This window comes from Theropithecus gelada, chromosome 5 (assembly GCF_003255815.1).
Source record: "Theropithecus gelada isolate Dixy chromosome 5, Tgel_1.0, whole genome shotgun sequence".
In the NCBI taxonomy this organism is placed as follows: Eukaryota; Metazoa; Chordata; class Mammalia; order Primates; family Cercopithecidae; genus Theropithecus; species Theropithecus gelada.
Window position 1 is genome coordinate 166777231 of NC_037672.1, and position 21268 is coordinate 166798498.

The window sequence follows — 21268 nt, forward strand, 5'->3', positions numbered from 1 at the left end:
TCAAGAATGAATGGGAGGTTTATGAGCCCAGGTAGCTGGGAGGGTAGTGGAACTAACTAACCTAAGTAGGAAACAAAGCTGGAGGAGCATGCTTGGTCCTCAGAGTTGATATCGCTATAGGTCACCTGTTCTCTAACTTTTACCTGCGTCAGAATTACCTGGAGAGTTTGTTAAAATGCATACAGCCCGACGCATCCGTAGAGTTGCTGGTTCAGTTGGTCTGGGTTGGGGCTTGAATTTGCATTTCTAAAGAGGTTTCAGGTGGCGCTGATGCTACTGACCCTGGATCTCACTTTGAGAATCATCATCTGGTTTGGGGATGAAGGTGGTGGGGATAGTGCCCAGCAGAGAGTTGTTATTGTGGACCTGGAGCCCTGGAGAGGGATCAGGGCCAGATATAAGGGTAATTGCTACCACTTCCTGTAAAGTTTCCCCTTGGTGTGCCAGTAATGAGTTGATGGGCCCAAATATTGATTACGCAGTAGGGTGGGGGCTGGGCAGGGGCTGGAGAGGCCAAAGCCCCCAGACCAATTGTCTTTAACCTGAGCAGCCGCTTCCATTTATCCCAGAATGCATACTGGCATTATCATTTTTCTAATGGAAGCAGTAATATGAAAAACTAAAATGTTGAAAAGCACTGATTGAGCACTTTGTGGCAGGCTCAAGTGATATTCCTATTAGCAAGATCCAATTATTATCCAGATTTAAGAGAAGCGAAAAATGGAGGTTTAGAGAGGTTAAGCCACTCGTTCATTGTCACATGGCTAGTAATTGGCAGATCCAGGATTAAAACTCTGTCTGGCCCATTTCCAGACCTTGAGCTTCTAATCATTGTGCCTCTTAAAGGATTTGAACATTACCTACATAGAGGTAAGATTTAAAACAATGAGATTGGAAGAGACTATCAAGCAAGAGGGCATAGAGAGAAATGTCCAAGTACAGTACCTTGGGGAACATTTAATCTAGGGGATGAGGGGAAGAAATTGTGTCCCAGAAGATGTTACAGAAATGAAAGGAGAAGAAAGCATGAAGAAAAAAAAATAATTTCATTAGTATTATATGCCTTGCAGCTGTTAAGAAAGAAAAACAAGCAAAAAGGGTTACTAAATGTTGAGACTAAGATTACTGTTCTTGAAAGGAACTGCTTCATCAGAGAGGTAAGGATGAAAAGTGAATGTTCAGTGACCTATTGGTACTTAGCAAACAACCCCAGACATAGCATCTTAAAATAGTAGTGTCATCTGCTGGGTGCAGTGGCTCATGCCTGTAATCTCAGCACTTTGGGAGGCTCAGGTGGGAGGATCACAAGGTCAGGGGTTTGAGACCAGCCTGGCCAACATAGTGAAACCCTGTCTCTACTAAAAATACAAAAATTAGCCGAGCATGGTGGCATGCGCCTGTAGTCCCAGCTACTCGGGAGGCTGAGACAGGAGAATTGCTTGAACCTGGGAGGTGGAAGTTGTGGTGAGCCGAGATCGTGCCACTGAACTCCAGCCTGGGTGACAGAGCGGGACTCTGTCTCATAAAAAAAAGAAAAAAGAAAAAAAGTAGTAGCATAATTTATTGCTTCTCACATTTCTAAGCATTGACTAGGCTCTAGGCTTAGTTGGGTGGTCCTTCAGCTCCAAATGGTGTTGGCTGGGCCACTAGGATGCTGCAGTCATCTGGAGGCTTGACTGTGCAGAAACATCCCAAATAGCTCATTCACCTGACTGGCTGTCAGTGCTGGCTGTTGGCTGAGAACCCAGCTGGGGCTGTTGCCCAGAGAGCCTCAGTTATCCCCTGCACACAGTTTATGCATGAGGTCGAGTTTCTCACAGCATGGCGGTGGGATTCCAGGAAGATCTGTTCCAAGTGCATAAAAGTCAAAGCAGTGATCTCTTAAGTCTTCTCTGATGTTACATAGTATTGTTTCAACCACACTCTTAGTAAAAGGAAGCCACAAGGTCAACTCAGTGGAGGACTAAACTCCACTTCTCAATGGGAGGAGCCAAAAACTTGAGGCTATTTAAAATTCATCACAGGATAGATGATAATAATGTGGATATAGCTAATATAGATTATTTTCCTTTCAAGAAATATTATACAGGCCGTATGCAGTGGCTCACCAGCACTTTGGGAGGCCAAGGCAGGTGGATCACTTAAGGTCAGGAGTTAAGAGATCAGCCTGGCCAACATGCTGAAATCCCATCTCTACTAAAAATACAAAAATTTAGCTGGGCGTGGTGGTGTACACCTATAGTCCCAGCCACTCCAGAGGCTAGACAGGAGAATAGCTTGAACCTGGGGGTGGAGGTTGCAGAGAGCCGAGATCGTGCCTCTGCACTCCAACCTGGGAGATTCTGTCGGGGGGGGGGAAAAAAAAAGAAAGAACTATTATAACAAAGGGAAAAGGAGAACAATGGATGTTTGAGAGCACAGTTTTGGGGAAGGATTGTTTTTGGTATATTAGGTGAATTAGCTGCATACGGCTATATAACAGTATAGGTAACATCCTGTTGTGTCCGGAATTGGTGGGTTCATGGTCTCACTGACCTCAAGAATGAAGCCGCGGACCCTCGCAGTGAGTGTTACAGTTCTTAAAGATGGTGTGTCCGGAGTTTGTTCCTTCAGACGTTCAGATGTGTCTGGAGCATCTTCCTTCTGGGGGGTTCGTGGTCTCGCTGTCAGGAGTGAAGCTGCAGACCTTGGTGGTGAGCGTTACAGCTCTTAAAGGTAGCGCGTCTGGAGTTGTTCCTTCTTCCTGGTGGGTTCGTGGTCTCGCTGGCTTCAGAAGTGAAGCTGCAGACCTTTGCAGTGAGAGTTACAGCTCATAAGGCAGCCTGGACCCAAAGAGTGAGCAGCAGCAAGATTTATTGCAAAGAGGGAAAGAACAAAGCCTCCATATTCTGGAAGGGAACCCCAACGGGTTACCCCTCGCGGGCTCCGACAGCTTGCTTTCATTCCCTTATCAGGCCCCACCCACATCCTACTGATTGGTCCATTTTACACAGAGCTGATTGGTCTATTTTATAGAGAGCTAGACACAGAGTGCTGATTGGTGCATTTACAATCCTTGAGCTAGACATAGTCGCAGAGTGCTAGTCCTCCAAATCCCTGCTAGGTTAGCTAGACACAGAGTACCAATTGAGTGTACTCACAAACCTTGAGCTAGACACAGAGTACTGATTGGTGTATTTACAAACCCCGGCTAGATATAAAAGTTCTCCAGTCGCTATCCAGTTCAGGAGCCCAGCTGGCTTCACCCAGTGGATCATGTATCAGGGCTGCAGGCAGAGCTGCCTGCCAGTCCCCAGCCGCTCCTGCACTTCTCAGCCCTTGGGCTGTGGATGGGACTCGGCGCCACAGAGCAGGGGCGTCGCCCATTGGGGAGGCTCAGCCCGCACGGGAGCCCACCGCAGCGGGGGAGCTCAGACATGGCGGGCTGCAGGTCCCAAGCCCTGCCCCGTGGGGAAACAGCTAAGGCCCGGCGAGAATTTGAGTGTGGCACCGGTGGGCTGGCACTGCTGGGGGACCTGGTGCAACCTCCGCCACTGCTGGCCCCGGTGCTAAGCCCCTCACTGCCCTGGGCCAGCAGTGCTGGCTGGCCGCTCCATGTGCCGGGCCAGCAAAGCCTGAGCCGGCGCCCGCGCCCACGCCTGCGGGAACTCACACCGGCCTGCAAGTGCAGCACCGGTTGCCACCCGCGCCTCTCCCTCCACACCTCCCGTCAAGCGGAGGTGGGAGGCTCCGGCCTCAGCCAGCCCAGAGAGGGGCTCCCATGGTGCTGTGGCGGGCTGAAGGGCTCCTTAAGCGCAGCCACAGTGGAGGCCGAGGCCCAGGCCGGAAGCTGAGCAGGCGCTGAGAGTGAGGGCTGCTACCACATTGTCAACTCTCACCATTACTTTTGCCATATTCTAATTGTTAGAAGCAAATCACAGGTCCTACCTGTGAAGGGAAATACACCATCAGAAACACCAGGAGGCAGGAATTATGGGGCCGTCTTAGAGTCTGCCTGCCACAGAAGGCTGAAATTTGATAATAGTCTGGAAGGCAATGGTGAGGGTAGAAGGAAAACCAATCTTAAGAGTCATGTCGGGGACAATTGGTAGACAGGGGTTAAGTTAGTTAGATTGTAAGTTATGTAAGTTAGATTTGGAAAGGGGAATTTTTTGTTTTCAATATATAGGAAAAGGGAGAGAATAGGAGAAGATGAGAGAAGTTTTGAAGTAGGAAGAAGAGACATTTCTAGGAAAGCTCACACCAATGAACCTCCATCTTCCCCCTAAAGTAGGAGATGGGATTACTTGCTGAGTCTGAGAGTTGAGGAGGGATTCATGTTTTGAGGAAAATGGAAAATATTTGAAACAGATACGATGGGAAATGCCATAGATAGTGATTAAAGTGAAAATAGGGAGAGAAAAGGATAATTAACAGCAGACAGAGTCAGCTTAAGTTGTTTCACATGAATCGTTTTAGAACTGTTGGCCAACAATTTTAGATATGGGCTGATGATGGGATTTAAGCTATGTAAGCAGGCAAATGAGGTCAAGAATAAGCAAACATGGTAAGAACAGAGCTTAAAGAGAAGATTTACATGAGGGCAGATCGTAGCCTCAATAAGGCTGAGGGAATAGTAAAGGGAATTTTAAAAATTCTTAGTCTTACTTGAATTTCCCCCAAAATGTGTAACCCTGTCTTGTTGAACTGCTCTCCTCCTTGCTTCATAGCCTGTGAGCTTTGTGTTTTTCCTGCTTCTCTGGAATCTTGGTCTTGTTCAGCCTCTCTCGTTCCTCTGATCATCCTCCAGCTAAAGGTGACCATCAGGGTTCTCCCCTAGGTCTGCTTCAGGGTGATTTCCTCCACTCCCATGGATTTAATTAGTCTCTAAAGGCTGCCAAATTGCAAAAGTTATGTTTCCAGTCCAGATTTCCTCATTAATTTCAGCCTATGCCCAGCTGTCTGCATGACCCACAGGCATTAAAACTGGACATTTCAAAAAAATAGAAAGCACTATTTCTCTCCTCCACCCTCTCGCCTCTTCTTCCAGCAATTCCCTATCTCAGGGAAGGACACCACCATCTACTTATTTGCTCAGCTGGGAAACTCCATGTCATCCTTGACACCACCTTTCCCTCACCCATCCCTATCTGTATACCACTCTACCACCTTCTTTCCCCTTCTCTACGGCCATTCTTCTACCCTCTCTTCCATCATACTTTGCCAGATCACTCTATCAGGCTTCTATGCTGCCTTGCGACTTCTAATACTGATTCCTACAACCTATTTTCCTCCCTGTAGCCAAAGGGATCTTGCAAGCTGCAAATCTTACTATGTCACCACACCTCCCCACTTACCCGCTCACCTTGATACACAGACACACACCACTTAAAATCTGTCCTATTGCCCATAGGATAAGTAATGAAGAACAAGGATTTGCTGAGAGCTTTACTTTATGCCAGGCACTATAATTTACTTTTTTTTTTTTTTTTTTTTTTGAGGCAGAGTCTCACTCTGTTGCCCAGGCTGGAGTGCAGTGGCATGATCTTGGCTCACTGCAACCTCTGCCTCCCGGGTTCAAGTGATTCTCCTGCCTCAACCTCCTGAGTAGCTGCTATTACAGGTGTGTGCCACCACGCCCGGCTAATTTTTGTATGTAATTTACATTTTACAAGTACAAATCCATCAGCCTGCTATTTCAGGATGCTCATTATCTGGTCCTAGTCTACCTCTCCACCCTATCCTTATCTGTTCCTTCCCCTTTACCTGGATCCTTCCAAATAATCCTTGAAGAATCAGCTTAAGGTTATTATTGCCTCCAGGGAGCCTCCCCTACCCTAGGTTCAACCTCTCTTAGGGAACATGAACCCCTCACAGTCTACAGTATTAACCTTTTCATTTGTCTGTCTCCAACACCACTCTGTCTTACTAGTTTCTACACTTGCACTGTCTTTCACAGTGCCTGGTTCATAGTAGATGCTCAATAAATATTTGCCAAATGAATGAGTGAATCTTGAAAGTAAAACAATTCCACATATTGATAGAGTTCAAAGGAGTGGCTCTACCTGTGTGTGGCTGCACACCTCCCCCTAGCTTTTTCTACGTTGTCAATCTTTTCTTACATGCTTAAAAAATAGATGTCTAAGGCGGGGCACGCTGGCTCACACCTGTAATTCTAGCACTTTGGGAGGTTGAAGCAGGCAGATCACTTGAGCTCAGGAGTTCAAGACCAGCCTGGGCAACATGGCAAAACCCCGTCTCCACTAAAAATACAAAACTTAGCTAGGCATGGTGGTATGTGCCTGTAGTCCCAGTTACTTATGGGGCTGAAGCAGGAGGATCACTTGAACCCAGGAGGTTGAGGCTGCAGTGAGCTGAGATGGCACCACTGCACTCTAGCCTGGGTGACAAAAGTGAGACCCTGTCTCATAATAAATAAATAAAAATAATAAAATAAAAAATAAAAAAGAAGTCTAATATTTAATTTTAAGTTACATTGTGAGGTTATATAATCCCCTACTGTTACCCACAAATCTTTAGTAGGGCCCACAATAGAACAAAGCTTTAAAGGAATAGTGTTTGGGAAGAAATATATGTTCAACAGCCATATGCTCCACTTGGTGATTGGACCATACAGGTCAAGTGTTAAATTCAACAAGCAAGGAATAAAAGACATATATATATATATATTTTTGAGATGGAGTCTCACCCTGTCACCCAGGCTGGAGTGCTATGGCTCAATGTCAGCTCAGTGCAACCTCCACCTCCCAGGTTCAAGTGATTCTCCTGCCTCAGTCTCCCAAGTAGCTGGGATTACAGGCGTGTGCCACCATGCCTGGCTAATTTTTGTGTTTTCAGTAGAGACAAGGTTTCACCATGTTGGTCAGGCTGGTCTCAAACTCCTGACCTCATGATCCACCTGTCTCAGCCTCCCAAAGTGCTGGGATTACAGGTGTGAGCCACCGCACCTGTCCTGAGAGATTTAGAATTGAGTAGAAGAGAACATAGTAGCTAGAGGTGACTAGGCAAAAACATAAGCCCGTGAAGTCCGTGGACACACTTGGAAGGTCGGAGGATTTCCCATAATAAATGAGCTGGGGATTTGAACCAATTTTATTTGAATCTCAAAGCACAAAGTGGCCCTAGTAGACATGGAGTTGAGAAAGTCAAACACATGTCTGTAATTATTTTTATCAGTATATTCTTCTTTTTTAAAACCCAGATATCGAGAATCAGTCCAGATCATTGTATTCTTATCCAAGCCTTTCTGCATTGTTTTTAGCTACATGGAAAGGATGGGACGGGAGAATTAGCAAAACATCTGGGTAAGGGCAATATATTTTTAAAACTAAACAGAACTGTGTATGAGATAATTTTAAGTCTTTGCAGAAGAGCTCAAAGGAAAGAATACCTTATCTTTGACAGACTAAAATTTGGTTTTGTAGAATGCATGGGATTATTATTATTATTTCTGAGATGGGGTCTCACTCTGTTGCCCAGGCTGAAGTACAGTGGCACAATCACAGCTCACTGCAGCCTCGACCTCCCTGGGCTCAGGTGATCCACCTGAGCCTCCCGAGTAGCTGGGACTACAGGTGCGTGCCACTATACCCACTAATTTTTGTATTTTTTGGTAGAGACGTGGTTTCGTCATGTTGCCCAGGCTGATCTCGAACTCCTGGGCTCAAGTGATCCTCCTGCCTCAGCCTCCCCGTGTGCTGGGATTACAGGCATGAGCCACCACACCTGGCCGTTTTTTTTTCCTTATCAATTATTAATAAATATGTGCCTTTCCTCACTTCTCTACTTCTAACTCCATCTCTGTTATTTTAGATGCAGTGTTCCTGGGCACTTTTGACACTCACTGTGTGGGCTCACACGCCATTAGACTGAGATGGAAGGGAGGGTTTATGAGGAGCTGTCCAGATCAGGGAAAGAAGACCTGTGTGACCCCGCTTGGAGGTCACAGCATGAGACATGAATGAATGAGAGCACTGGTTCTCAAAGTGAGGTCCTCAGGTAAGCAAATCCTCATCACTTGGGATGATGCTTGTGAGAAATGTGAAGTGGTGGTCCCAACTCAGATCTACTAAGTTAGCATCTCAGGGTAAGTCACTGCAATCAGTGTTTTCACCAGCCCTTCAGGTAAGCCTGACCCATATCAAAGTTTAAAACCTCAGTAGGCTAGGTTTTTGCGTAAGTACTTTAGTAACCACAGGCAATACGTACTTAGATTATTTTTCTACTCTCTTCTGCCAAAATGATTTCTACAGAGATAGTCTTAGAAGTTACATTTTTAAAGTAATCATGAAGAAAAAACATATCTTGAGAACAATGAGAAAACATAACAGCCACTAACGAGGCTCTATGGTCAATGCAATCTGGTCAACGCCATTCCAGAGAGTACTCGAAATAGGGCAGGAGAGCCTCCTACCTCTGTGACTTCCCCCTTCATCATCCCACATCTCAGGTTTCTGTCATTTTTCTAGTAAAAGCTATGAAAATCATCCCGCTTCCTTTTTGCATTCACCACAATCACTTGCATGAACTTCAGTTCACTTTTTAATTTTATTTTTTTGGTAGGCTTCCTTAAATCATGGGATCAGTTCACTTTTAAGTGTCTGGGTTTTTGCTAAGCTGCAGAGCAGCCTTTCTCCTAGCATTTCCACCCTGTCATGTTTATCTTCCCTATTGAGATTGCTAGAGTGCAGTGGCATGATCCTGGCTCATTGTAGCCTCAAACTCCTGGGCTCAAGAGCTCCTCCTGTCTCAGCCTCCTGAGTATCTAGGATTATAAGTGCATGCCAGCACACCTAGCTAATTTTTAAAATGTGTTTTGTAAAGATGGGGCTCACCATGTTGCCCAGGCTGGTCTCAAACTCCTGGCCTCAAGTAGTCCTCTAGCCTTGGCCTTCTAAAGCCCTGGGATTACAGGTGTGAGCTGCCATGGCTGGCCAACATTTTAGTGTGTAGATTAGGAGACAGACTGTAAAGAAGGGTGGTCATTTGAATAAATGATTCATAAAAGAAAACGGATTTTACTGTAACAACCAAAGCCTACCAATATTGAGCTTCCTTATTCATTATGCAAGTTATTAGGGTATTTTTAGCTCCAGCACTATGATTATGCAAGTAAAATAAACTTCGGGTGAATGCTGATGTGGCCCTAAGTATCTTACTTCACTGAATTGGAATTCTACTCAGATTAGTCTTAGTAGTTCTTTCTTTCTTCCCTGCTAATATCCGGGAAGCAAAGAAAAAGATTTCTTAAAGTATAACCTGTTAGAACTTGCATGGAGGCATGGGAGCAAAGGTTTTATAGAAATATCTGCAGATGTTTGGAGCTGTAAGAACACAGTGCTTGAGGATACTGACCCCGTGGTGGGATATAAGGTTGAGTGCTTTTTCGCCGACCCAGTATCATTAAACCCTGCATAAATTGGAAACCCAGAAACCATCATCTCTCCATCCTCCAGAGCCCTGCAGAGACAACTAAGGTTTCTGGATGAGTTTATTTCTAAATACACTAGGGAAGAGGTTATTCTCACAGAGATTGTCACCAATATGATTCCAGGTCCCCAATTTTTATTATACATGGCAATAGACCAGACACTCTGCAGATCTTATTATTTCCAACTTGACATTTAGGATAGCAGGGCAGATTGTATTTTCCAAAGATGCCCACAGTAATGTCTCCTAAGCCACGTGGTCTTCTGCAATGGGACCTTGTCACGTCTGCCTTGGATGTGAGCAGGACCTGTGACTCCTTTAACAAGCACAATGTGGTGGAAATGAGACTGCTCCATCTGGCGTGGAAGCTTCCTGCCTCTTGGTTCCCTCTGCCAAGCCAGTTCCCACTGTGGTGAGAGGTCCCAGTCACATGGAGAGGCTATGTGTGGTTGTCCTGCTCAACACCCAGCTGCGGCATCAACTGCCAGCCATGTAGCAAGCTCTCTTGTACATTTAGTCCAGTCAAAGCCTTCGGTGACTGTCACCGCAACCAGCATCTGACAGCAACTTCAGAGAGAACCCAGACAAGAACTGCTCAGCTGAACCCAGTCGTCTAAAAAACTGTGAGAAATAGCAGTGAGTTGTTGTTTGAAGCCATGAAGTATTTTGAGCTGTAATCCATACACTATAAAATTTATCTTTTTTCAGGTGTACAATATGCAGAGCTATAACCATCACCATTCTCAGTTAAAGAACATTCTTATCACCTCCCAAAATGAAACCCCCTGCCCAGCAGCAGTCACCTACCACCTATCCACCCCCTAGTCTCTGGAAAGGACTAATCTACGATGCCTCTGCGGGTTTGCCTATTCTGGGCACTTCTAGTAGAGACAGGGTCTCACCATGTTGGCTGGTCTTGAACTCCTGACCTCAAGTGATCTGCCTGCCTCAGCCTTCCAAAGTGCTGGGACCACAGATGTGAGCCACTGCGCCTGGCCGGATTCTTCTTATGTCAGAGCTTACAGACAGGTTAATGGCCGGTTTCTCCTTGGCCCATCACCATCCATCGTGTGGTCTCCCAGGCACCTTTTCATCCCAGAAAAATCCCACTTCCCACTTATATGGTTCACAGGTTATCGTCCCTCCACCAATCCTAATCTCAGAGTATTGGATTTCAGTTCTGGGTAAATTTCAAGTGTACTTTAATTTCGGCCCCTTTACATGGCTTGTTGATTTATGTGGCTTCTTGAAATGCTGTTTACAAAAAAGTAGACACTTGAAAAGTGGCATAATTGGTTTGCATGTGAAAACTAAATCAAGATTCACCTCGAATCCAACAAAATAAATGAAGATAGAATGAAGCTTTTGCCTGGCATTTAGCAGGGCTGGCACAGACTTTTCCTCTGTAGCACATGGAAGAGCAAGTGAACAGCATTCCCTGAAGTCTCACCAGGAGCTCTCAGCTCCAGAGTGGAGCCAAATCAGGCTGCTAACCCAATGGAGAAAACTTGGTGTGAATATACATATATATGTCACATATCTGTGTGAGCATATAATATGTATCTATATATAGTCAGCTAAAGCTGGCAATGAAAACAAAAACTCTACTTTCTTGGCTTACTCAAACTGCATAAAAATAGAGTGTTTGACAATCAAGGAAGAATGTGCAAGCCACTGCTGGGTAAAGGGTGTGTGGATATCCCATGAAGGAACCTATTAAGAATCCTACAAGCTGACTGCTGGCTTGGTTTGGAAGCCAGAGGCCAGCTCTTTGTCATGTTCTTGCTAATTCAACAGGAATGACTTCAAGGAGGGTTTTATGTGCAGGCACGATTTATGTGGCAGGGAAGAATAAGGGGATTTCTGTAAGCTAGCCTAAGTTAGGGGATCTCTTTGAGTGATTAGTCCAATAAATATGTAGATGCTGGTGAGGCGGGGGTGAGGAGTCTGGGGAGAACAAGTGCACATGAAATGTGTGTGCACACTCACGTGACGTGTGTTAAATATATATGCAGATATCCAAGCACTGCCAGCCATTGTATGGGTTTTTGAGAATCCATGGAGTTTGGGGCACTGGATACAAAATTTCTGCTGACTATATGTTTAAGTTATAACTTTACATTTTTTAAAAATTTGTTTTCTATTTTTTGAGACAAAGTCTGGCTCTGTCGCCCAGGTTGGAGTGCAGTGGCACGATCTCAGCTCACTGCAACCTCTGCCTCCTGGGCTCAAGCGATCTTCCCCACTTTGCCTCTGGGGAAGCTGGGACCATAGGTGTGCACCACCACATCCACTTAGTTTTTGTATTTTTTTTGGTAGAGATAGGGTTTCACCATGTTGCCACCCTAGTCTTGAACTCCTGAGCTCTAGCCATCCACCTGCCTTGGCCTCCCAACATGCTGAGATTATAGGAGGGAGCCACTGTGCCCGGCAATGTAAGTTATATTATAATTTTAAAATAACTTCATCTAATATGATTTGACATCTATATATTCAAATATAGACAAACATATATGACAAACATACTTATTTGATAAACATATATGAAGCATCTGTCATGTGCCAGGCACCATGGTTGGCAGTAGGTACACAAAGATGAATAAAGCAGACTTCCTCCCTTTGGGGAGCTTGCAATCCATTGAGTAGGACAAATAAAATTATTCCGCAATGTAATCGAGGGCTATAAACCAAGTCTACTTTTTTTTGATACAGGGTCTTTCTCTGTTGCTGAGGCTGGAGTGCAGTGGCAAGATCTCGGCTCACTGTAACCTTTGCCTCCGGGTTCAAGTGATTCTTGTGCCTCAGCCTCCCGAGTAGCTGAAACTACAGGCGTGAGCCACTGTGCTTGGCCTAAACAAAGTCTTTTGGAATCATAGAAAATTGTTCCAATTACTTTCACTGTGTAACATATTAACCCAAGACTTACTGGAATAAAACAATTATTTTATTATTCTCCTAGACTTGGTGGGTTAGGAACTTGGAGAGGGCACAGAAGAAACAGAGAAGAGATGACGTTTTTCTGTTTCATGATGTCTGGGACCCCAGTTGGGAAGACAGAGTGAGCAGAACTGCTGAGCGGAAGGTGTACACATGACTTCCCACAGAGTCAGGCTTCCTCACAGCATGGCAGCCTCGGGCTCCAAGTGCATGTATCCCAGCAAATAAGGTGAAAACCACATCACTGCTTATGTCCCAGCCTCATAAAACACTAGTATCACTTCTGCAATACTCTATTGCATGAAGCAGCCTCAAGCCCATCCAGGTCCAAGGGGAAGGGGCATAAATCTAACTCTCAATGGGAGGACTATAAAAGAAGTTTGTGGCCATTTAAAAAACTGCTATGAAAAGAGAGTGCCTTAGTAACTTGGGGAATCGGGAAGGCTTCACTGAACAGGTGATGTTTGGGATGCATCTTGAAAGAGAAACAAAAGTTTGCCAGGAGAAGTGGGGTGATAGAGAAATGATTCTTCATAGGGAACTTCACCTTTTAGGCCTACACGTACACAGGGAATACTGAAATACAAGAAGGAGTACAAGGGGGTGACTAGGAAGTGGATCAAGCATCAAAGGAAAACCAGTCTCATTGTTCTCAGACATCTTGAATACATCAGCATGTTTGAACTGCTAACTCAACTCAATAATTGTCCATTGATTCTTAAGCCATATATAGGGTTTGGGAAAGAACCAAACCATAGTTATTTATTTGGAAAAGAATTGTGGAGCAGATAGGTTAAAGTTGGAATTTAAAGTGAAAGGACTACTTCTTTAACAAACACAATACCTACTCTGTCAGGTATCATACTAAGGACATGACAATTTCAACTCACTTAATCCTCATCACAGCCCTACAAGGTAGCTATTGTTATTCTTTCTCAATTACAGATTAAAAACTTGAATTCCAAAGAGGTTAAGTAACTTGCCCAAGGGCACACAGTGGATCAGGGGCACACCCAGGATTCAAATACAGGTTGTCAGGCTTCAGCCTGAGCACCTCACCATTGCGCCAGATCACCCTCAGACAACTAGAGAGAACAGTGGCTGAAATTAAAGGCAACATGGGGAGCTTGACTTTGATCTGTATGACAATTGAGAGCCACTTAGGGCATCTGAAATGGCAATAAGTGTAATGTAAATTGTGTTAACCTAACTAGTTATTGGCTGAGCCAGACAGCAAAACAAGTCTCTAGCTTTTTAGTTCAATATTCTTCACTATTCCATAATGCTGTGCTTGGAGACAGTATTTTGTGGTTCAGTGCCACTTGTGAGACTCTTCTTAAATGATGAATTAAGAGCCTGGACTCTTGAAGAAGCAAGCAAGGGAGGTAACTCACGCTCTGCCATTTTATCTGGGTACTTCCCAGGTGAGGCCACATTAGTTGACTCATCGACACAGTTGTTTTAAGGCTAATCTAAGACAATGCAAAACATACTGCTGTAGTTTGACTCTCAATGATGAAGCACAGTATGTAATTAGAAGCAGTTTAATTTGTCCATCTATTCAGTACTGTTTTTTTACTGCCATGGGCTGTGACTGACCTAATGTTTTGCTGCATGGTATGGTGCCTTTTATATATACATGCTGACGTCAGGCAGGACAGCATTAATGGAGGCAATATGTCTAAATGAAAACACCATTACATTATCAAAATGAAAAATGGTTAGATCAGCAAATGGAGGATTAGGGATGGAAGCTGAGAGAAAAGAATATTAACCTTGCATTGCATTTTAGTCTCACATCTGTGACTTTCTTATGTAGCTATTATAGAACCTTAAGATACATAGTGGTTGAAGGACAGTTGGGGGCACACTGTAATAGCTACCTCAGAAAAATGGTAGGAGCAATTGACAGCTTAATTTCAGGTTTTGTGGAAGCAATTTTAAATGGAATTTGTGCTAATCATTTTCCATAAATTTAGACATTTCACTTTGTGATGACTTTACACTTTCACTAAGATACAGTAGAAAGTGATGGGAACAATAGAAACAATGAAAACCATGATGTCAAACCCTGGTCTCAGAAAAGTCCACCAAGCAGACGTGGAAACAGACGAATACATTAAGTTTTGATCATCTCGAACACTGAAGGTGGTTTAAAAGAGCAAAACAATAGTTCTAGAATTTGTATATGCGGTATAGAAGACAGAACACCGGAGAAAAATCAGGCTTATTTTGGCAGAGGCATGCAATCACTTGGGCCAGAACAAAGTCATGTGCACTTAATCTTACAAATGATCTCTGGTGAGCTTTAGTGGACATATAAGATAGAGATAGACAGAGATAGAGATAGAGGTATAGAGAGATAGAGATAGAGGTAGAGATAGAGATAGATAGAGATAGCAATAGAGATAGATATAGATATTGGTGAGTTTTCTAAAAAGTGGGTAATCATTAAATAACTCTTAAAATTATACTTCCAGCTGAGCATGGTGGCTCATGCCTGTAATCCCAGCACTTTGGGAGGCTGAGGCCAGCAGATTGTTCGAGGTCAGGAGTTTGAGATCAGCATGGCCAACATGGTGAAACCCCGTCTCTACTAAAAATACAAAAATTAGCCGGGCGTGGTGGCGGGCACCTGTAATCCCAGCTACTCAGGAGGCTGAGGCAGGAGAATCGCTTGAACCCAGGAGGCAGAGATTGCAATGAAGAGAGATGGCACCACTGTACTCTGGCCTGGGTGACAGAGGGAGACTCTGTCTCAAAAAAAAAAAAAAAGTTTCCTGCATGTATGTATGTATGTCACACAAGCTTCTTTTTCTCCAATAAAATGATACACATGCCCCCTATGTTGACTCCCTGCATTTGCCTCCAGCTGGCAGCAGGCATGGAGAAATCAAAGTATCCAATACTGGTTTGTCAATCAGACCAATGACCAGCACAGGGGCCTCCTTTTTTTCTTTCTTAAGCCAGTGTGTGTGTGTGTGTGTGTGTGTGTGTGTGTATCTTTGAGGACATGCAGAGTGAAAGAGAGCAGATGATATGCATCTGTATGCCACTTGCCTTTTCTACAGACTGTTCACACACACTGTCCTTATCTCTTGGATAAGCTAATGAGACTGTTCACTGATTTCTAAGTTACAATTTCAAAGAGGCAGTGGTGGGAAAATGGATCTACAAGTATTAAAGGGCTTTGGGTTTGGGGGCATTAGGGTGACACAAATACATGACATATTCTCCTCTAGACTAGAATCTTTTAAGTACTTATTTGGGTCTATTACAGACGCTCATTTCTCTTTAGAAATCTATCCTGCTGACAAAGCTAGTGGAATATCAAAAGTTCTACTTGGATGGGCCCAAAGCATACATAAAGCATTCCTTTTTATTTGTAAGTTATGCTCGTAACTAAGGGTTGAAGAAAGGCATATCATATGGCTAGTGCATTTAAATTGTCGCTATTTCTCAGTGCTTACTCTCCAATTATTTATACACATTAAACCTTGGCTACTACATGGCCATTCCATGCTAGACTGTATGTCGGATGTTTGGAAAAACATTATTATTCAATAGGCTGAGTTTCAGGAAGGAGTTTGTTTTACCTTCCAGAGCGAATTGCTTATAAGAAAAAGAGGCTATTTTTGGATTCTTTTTTATTCTATTAATGTCAGCTCTATTGAAACTCTGTGATTTTTTTACCCTGTTGCTTAGAAACATTTTATTAAATGTTGTCAGTGCTTCTATCTGATCTGATTTAAAATGTTACTTTTATCTGTCACTGTAGAATGAGCTTTAAGTTGTTAATAGGTATTACAAATATTTTATTGATAGGAGAATGATACATCAGATTAAGCCAGTATCTCTGGCTTATCTATTTTAAGGGCATTGGGTGGGGTTTGATTTGGTGAGGTTTGTGATGGGCAAACACAGGAATGATAGGATATTTCTAACATTCTTGACCTCTCACTCTTAGAACCTAAGGGTAGATAGATTGGGAGGGATAAGGGCTCAAAACTCCCTTCTCAAATTAGCTCCAATCACCTGTCCTGAGTCCAATTGCCCATCACCATCTGCCTGAAATTCCACCATCAGAGACGTTACTTTGATCTTGCTTAATAAGTTATCAGATTCAAAGTCAACTGGAGATTTGCTGAACACCTGAATAAGCATGAGACCCAGAAGAAATGGGGTACAGGATAGGGAGTTGGTGAAAACAGAGGGATTAGGAATCGGGGGGTGGGTGGGAATAAAAGGGAAATGAAAAACTGACAAAGCCAAACCCATTTCCCCTCCTCCTCTCCCTGCTGTCCACAGGTCTGGTCCTCAGGCTGCGAGTGATGTGCCTTGCGGGCAGGAGGAAAGTCAAGTCCTCCTGGGCCTTGGATGACTCCCTTGCAAGAATACATTCTGTGAGTTGAGACTGGAAGCAGCAACCAGAATAACTAGATGATTACTATTCTCTTCATGTGGTCCAAGAATTTATAGTATTTGCTTAATAAAACTCATGAAGAAATCTCTGAGATTGACTCAATTGTATGATTTTTGCTGGCACTCCTGTGTGTGCACACACACACACATTTTAAATTTGGCCTGATTTTCACAAAGGCCTACTTCATAACAAAGGGCTAATTGGGCCACTAATTCATGTTAAACCTGAACTAGGGAAGCACCAAATGCTGTTTTAAAAGTACCACCCAACTCATACCTTCTAAATAACGAAGCACTTTTTGTTATTATAACTATACTTCAAATTAATAGTTATATTACATCCACTAATCAAAATGATTTCAGGTGGCTTAGGATTGACACAATGACGATTGTATCAAACCAAGTGAAATACAACTTCCCAAGTGGTCACTCCAATTCCACACACACACTTCATATTTATGTAGTGATCCCCATATTTCGTGCTCACTGTTAGATAAAGGGCATCGTTATGTTATCACTATCAACCTGACCATTCTGATTCTAACGTTTTATGTAATATGAAATTCTCACCATTGCAAAATCTCTTATTCTGCTGAGTGATTGGCTTTAATGTTAAAGCTCTAAAAGACAGTAGTAACTATCACAATACCAACGTTTTTATAATAGAAAGCATGTTCGGTAACATACACTGTAGGTCTGGCTTCCTTAAAGGCTCAAGTTTCACACAGAAACTGACAAGGCTTAGGAAAGGAAACTTCATTTAGGAGAGGATTTCCAACTAGAAGCTGCTAATAGAGGCACCAGCTAGGAAGGAAATATCAAATTGGTTATAATTTAATTATGTCAATATCCCTTCTAAAAACAAATAGGTCTCAGCCATGATTCAGGCAGGAAAAACTAATAATAACTTGGTGAGGAATTACTATTTTTGCCCACATGTATCTGGGTAGTTGAAGCAATCTGATTGTATGATTAGGCACAAGTCCAGTCTATGGTCTAAAATAGCTACATGGGAAAATATTGGAAGTGTATTTTAGCCTCTGAAAGATTTAAACCTGGTGAATCAGTACATTTCTCCCCTGATATTTGATGTTTATACTTCACTGGAAAGCAAACACACAAAGAAACAAACAAATGTAGCGTGTTTCCCAGCATTTTATATTAATGGCCACCATCAAGTTTGGCGTTTTATACCTCTAATATTCTGGTGAGCTCACGATGTTTGATGGTTGTATTTGCTCACTGATCCTTAAGACAGATATTCTTGAAATGTATGAAGTAATGGCAAGGTGCTATTTCCAGACAAAACATGAGCCATCTAAGTGGGAAACTATTCACAAATAATAAATCTGTAGATAGGTGAGATTTAAACACCTGAGTCTCCCTGTAAAATGTTCCTTTTTTTGTTGTTGTTGAGACAGAGTCTGGCTCTGTCACTCAGGCTAGAATGCAATGGTGCACTCTCGGCTCACTGCAACCTCTGCTTCCTGGGCTCAAGTGATCCTCCCAACTCAGCCTCCTGAGTAGCTGGGACCACAGGTGCACGCCACCATACCCAATTAATTTTTGTATTTTTTTGTAAAGACAGGGCTTCCCCATGTTGGCTAGGCTGGTCTTGAACTCCTGAACTCAAGCAATCTGCCTGCCTCAGCCTCCCAAAATGCTGGGATTACAGGTGCAAGCCACCACGCCTGGCCAAATGTATTTTGTATAGAAAATTCTTAAATTTTAGATTTCATGAATAGCCAAAATAGGCAGCAGCATCTACTCTTAGTTTCCTTTTTTTCCCCTGTTGTTTGATCTGACTTGCCCGTGTGTGTGCTCTTAGACTTAGCAGTCTGAGAAATTGTCCTTTGACAGCTCTAGTGAGGCTTATGTAGTCTGACATACTGAAGATGGATGGAGGTTTCAAATTTGGAGGGACTTCTAGATATTTTTTTCTCTCTAACAGTAACTGAAGCAGTGAAAATGCTGGATCAGAGAAGAGGGACACACACATACACATCTCACACTTTTCATAGAGCCAAGGTTCTATGGTTACAAAAACCATGAACTGATTTCAGGGATGGCAATGGAAGCTGAAATGCTTTGGATTTGAGAATTCAAGTCTTTTCAAGAGCACAGCAGAAAGTCAGTGAAATATTATAAATACTCCATGTAGCAGAAGTGTTACCATATAAGGAGATGCCACTATTTACTAAACTCTCTCTCTGCTATTATTTATTAAATAATGTCTTTCCATATTGAAACAAGTAAGATTCAATGGACTTTTGGGTTTTGGTGGTTTTGTTGTGATCTGTGTCCATTTAAACATCAGAGTTTTGGAGAAATGAGTGCAAATCCAATCAGACACAAAACCCACTGCCTATTTCTTTCACTTATCTAGCCAAAATTTATTTACAGTGAGCTAATGTTAATCCTGATACTGAGGATGCATAGATGCTCAAGGTCCATCTCTTATCTTCATAGATGCACAAGCAAGAAGGGCAGAAGATTTATGAACAGATACAATATGCTAACTGTAGCCCCAGAGATACTCAAAGAAGGAGAGGCACCAACTCATATAGGACAGAAGGGAAGGATTCCAGAGAGGTGATCCAGAATGAGTAGGAATTAGCCAGAAATTTGTAAGGGGAGGTTAGAAGAGAAAGTGGGGAAGAAAGGTATTGCAAATGGAGGGATTTCCTTTAGCAAAGACACAGAGGGAAGAAGCACAAGAGTATTTGAGCTGTTTGTTGTTCCTGAAGCAAAAACAAACAAACAAAACAAACAAAAAACCTAGAGATAAAGAGTGGAAAGTTTATGGCTGGGGCAGGAGAGATGTGACTAGAGAGACTGAGATAAGGATAGGGAAGGAGGTGAGCAGGTGGCAGGTTCTCCAGAGCATTGTATGGCTGGCCAAGCAAGGAGAGTTTCAAGTAGACGTCAAACATGGCGGATTAGCTGACTTGGATGAGATTATAGACAGGGAAGTAAGAGAAGATGAGGGATGAAGATGGGAAACAGTACTAGCAATAGAATAAGGGGGCTGGGTTTAGCAATATGTAGAAGGTGTGCAGTTGGCCCTGATGCCAGGGCTTGCCTTCTAGGATTGAGGAGATTGGCTATGGTCCATAGCTTCTAGTTCGTTAGGATATATCGTATTTTATTGAATTTTCTGGCAGGATAATTCTTCAGGTGAGGCTGGTATTTTTGCTAATCAGAGTTATTAGAGGCAAGTAAAAGAAATGAACTCTGGATAATTTAATCAGAGAAAGAGTTCTTAAAGGATATTGAGTAGCTCACAGAATTTCTAAGGATGGCCCATGGTTTAATAAAGACACTTGTAGTGATTTTAAAACATGGTTGCAAATTCTTTGACACTCTTCCCATCAAGAGGTGGAGTCTCTGTCCTCCTCCCTTGAATTGAGTGAGCTTGTGGCTGTTTTAAAAAAACTTGTCTAATTTTTAAAATTTTATTTTATTAAAATGACATAATAATTGTACATATTCATGGGGTTCCATAGTAATGTTTTGATACACATAATGTGTAGTGATCGGTAATTAGCATATCCATCATCTCAAACATTTATCATTTCTTTGTGTTGGGAACATTCAATATCCTCCCTCTGGCTACTCGAAACCGTATAACTATTGTCATCCTACAGTGGTATAGAACTCCTATCTACCTGCAATTTTGTATCCTTTAACAAATCTATTTCCATCCCCCGCTTCCTCCTACCCTTTCCAACCTTGAGTATCCTTTGTTGTACTTTTTACTTCTATGGGATAAACTTTTTTTTTTAGCTTCCGCATATGAGTGAGAAGATGCAGTGTTTAACTTTCTGTTCCTGGCTTATTTCACATAACATAATGTCCCCAGTTCCATCCATATTGCCACAAATGACAGGATTTAATTCTTTTTATGGCTGAAAAGTACTCCATTGAGTATATTCACCACGATTTTCTCTATCTATACATCTGTTGTTGAATACCTAGGTTGATTCCATTTCTTGACTATTGTGAACAGTGTTACAATAAACATTGGGAGGAAGATGTCTCTTCCATATACTGATTTCCTTTTTTGGGTAAATGTCCAGTAGTGGGATTGCTGGATCATATGGTAGTTCTATTTGCAGTTTTTTGAGGAACCTCCACACTGTTCTCCATAGTGGTTGTACTATGTATGAGTTTACATTTCCACCTATGGTATATAAAATTCCATTTTCTCTACATCTTCTTCAGCATCTGTTATTTTTTATCTTTTTGATAATAGCCATACTAACTGGAATGAGATGATGCTTCATTGTGGTTTTGATTTGCATTTCCTTGATGATTAGTGATGCTGAGCACTTTCATATATTTCTTTGCCTTATGTATATCTTCTTTAGAGAAATGTCTGTTCAGATCATTTGCTCATTTTTAACTTGGATTGGTTTTTGCTGTTGAGATGCTTGAGTTCCTCATACATTCTGGATGTGAATCCCCTGTTGGAAATTTG

At 42.7% G+C, this 21268-nt stretch overlaps 1 long non-coding RNA gene across 1 annotated transcript; it reads left to right on the forward strand.

The window, feature by feature from the left end:
• Nucleotides 1-908: 908 nt before the first annotated feature.
• LOC112625517 lies at nucleotides 909-16877 on the forward strand. Its single transcript, XR_003119613.1, has 2 exons — nucleotides 909-1157; nucleotides 16675-16877. It is a non-coding gene; the product is annotated as an uncharacterized LOC112625517 (long non-coding RNA).
• The last annotated feature ends 4391 nt before the right edge of the window (nucleotides 16878-21268 follow it).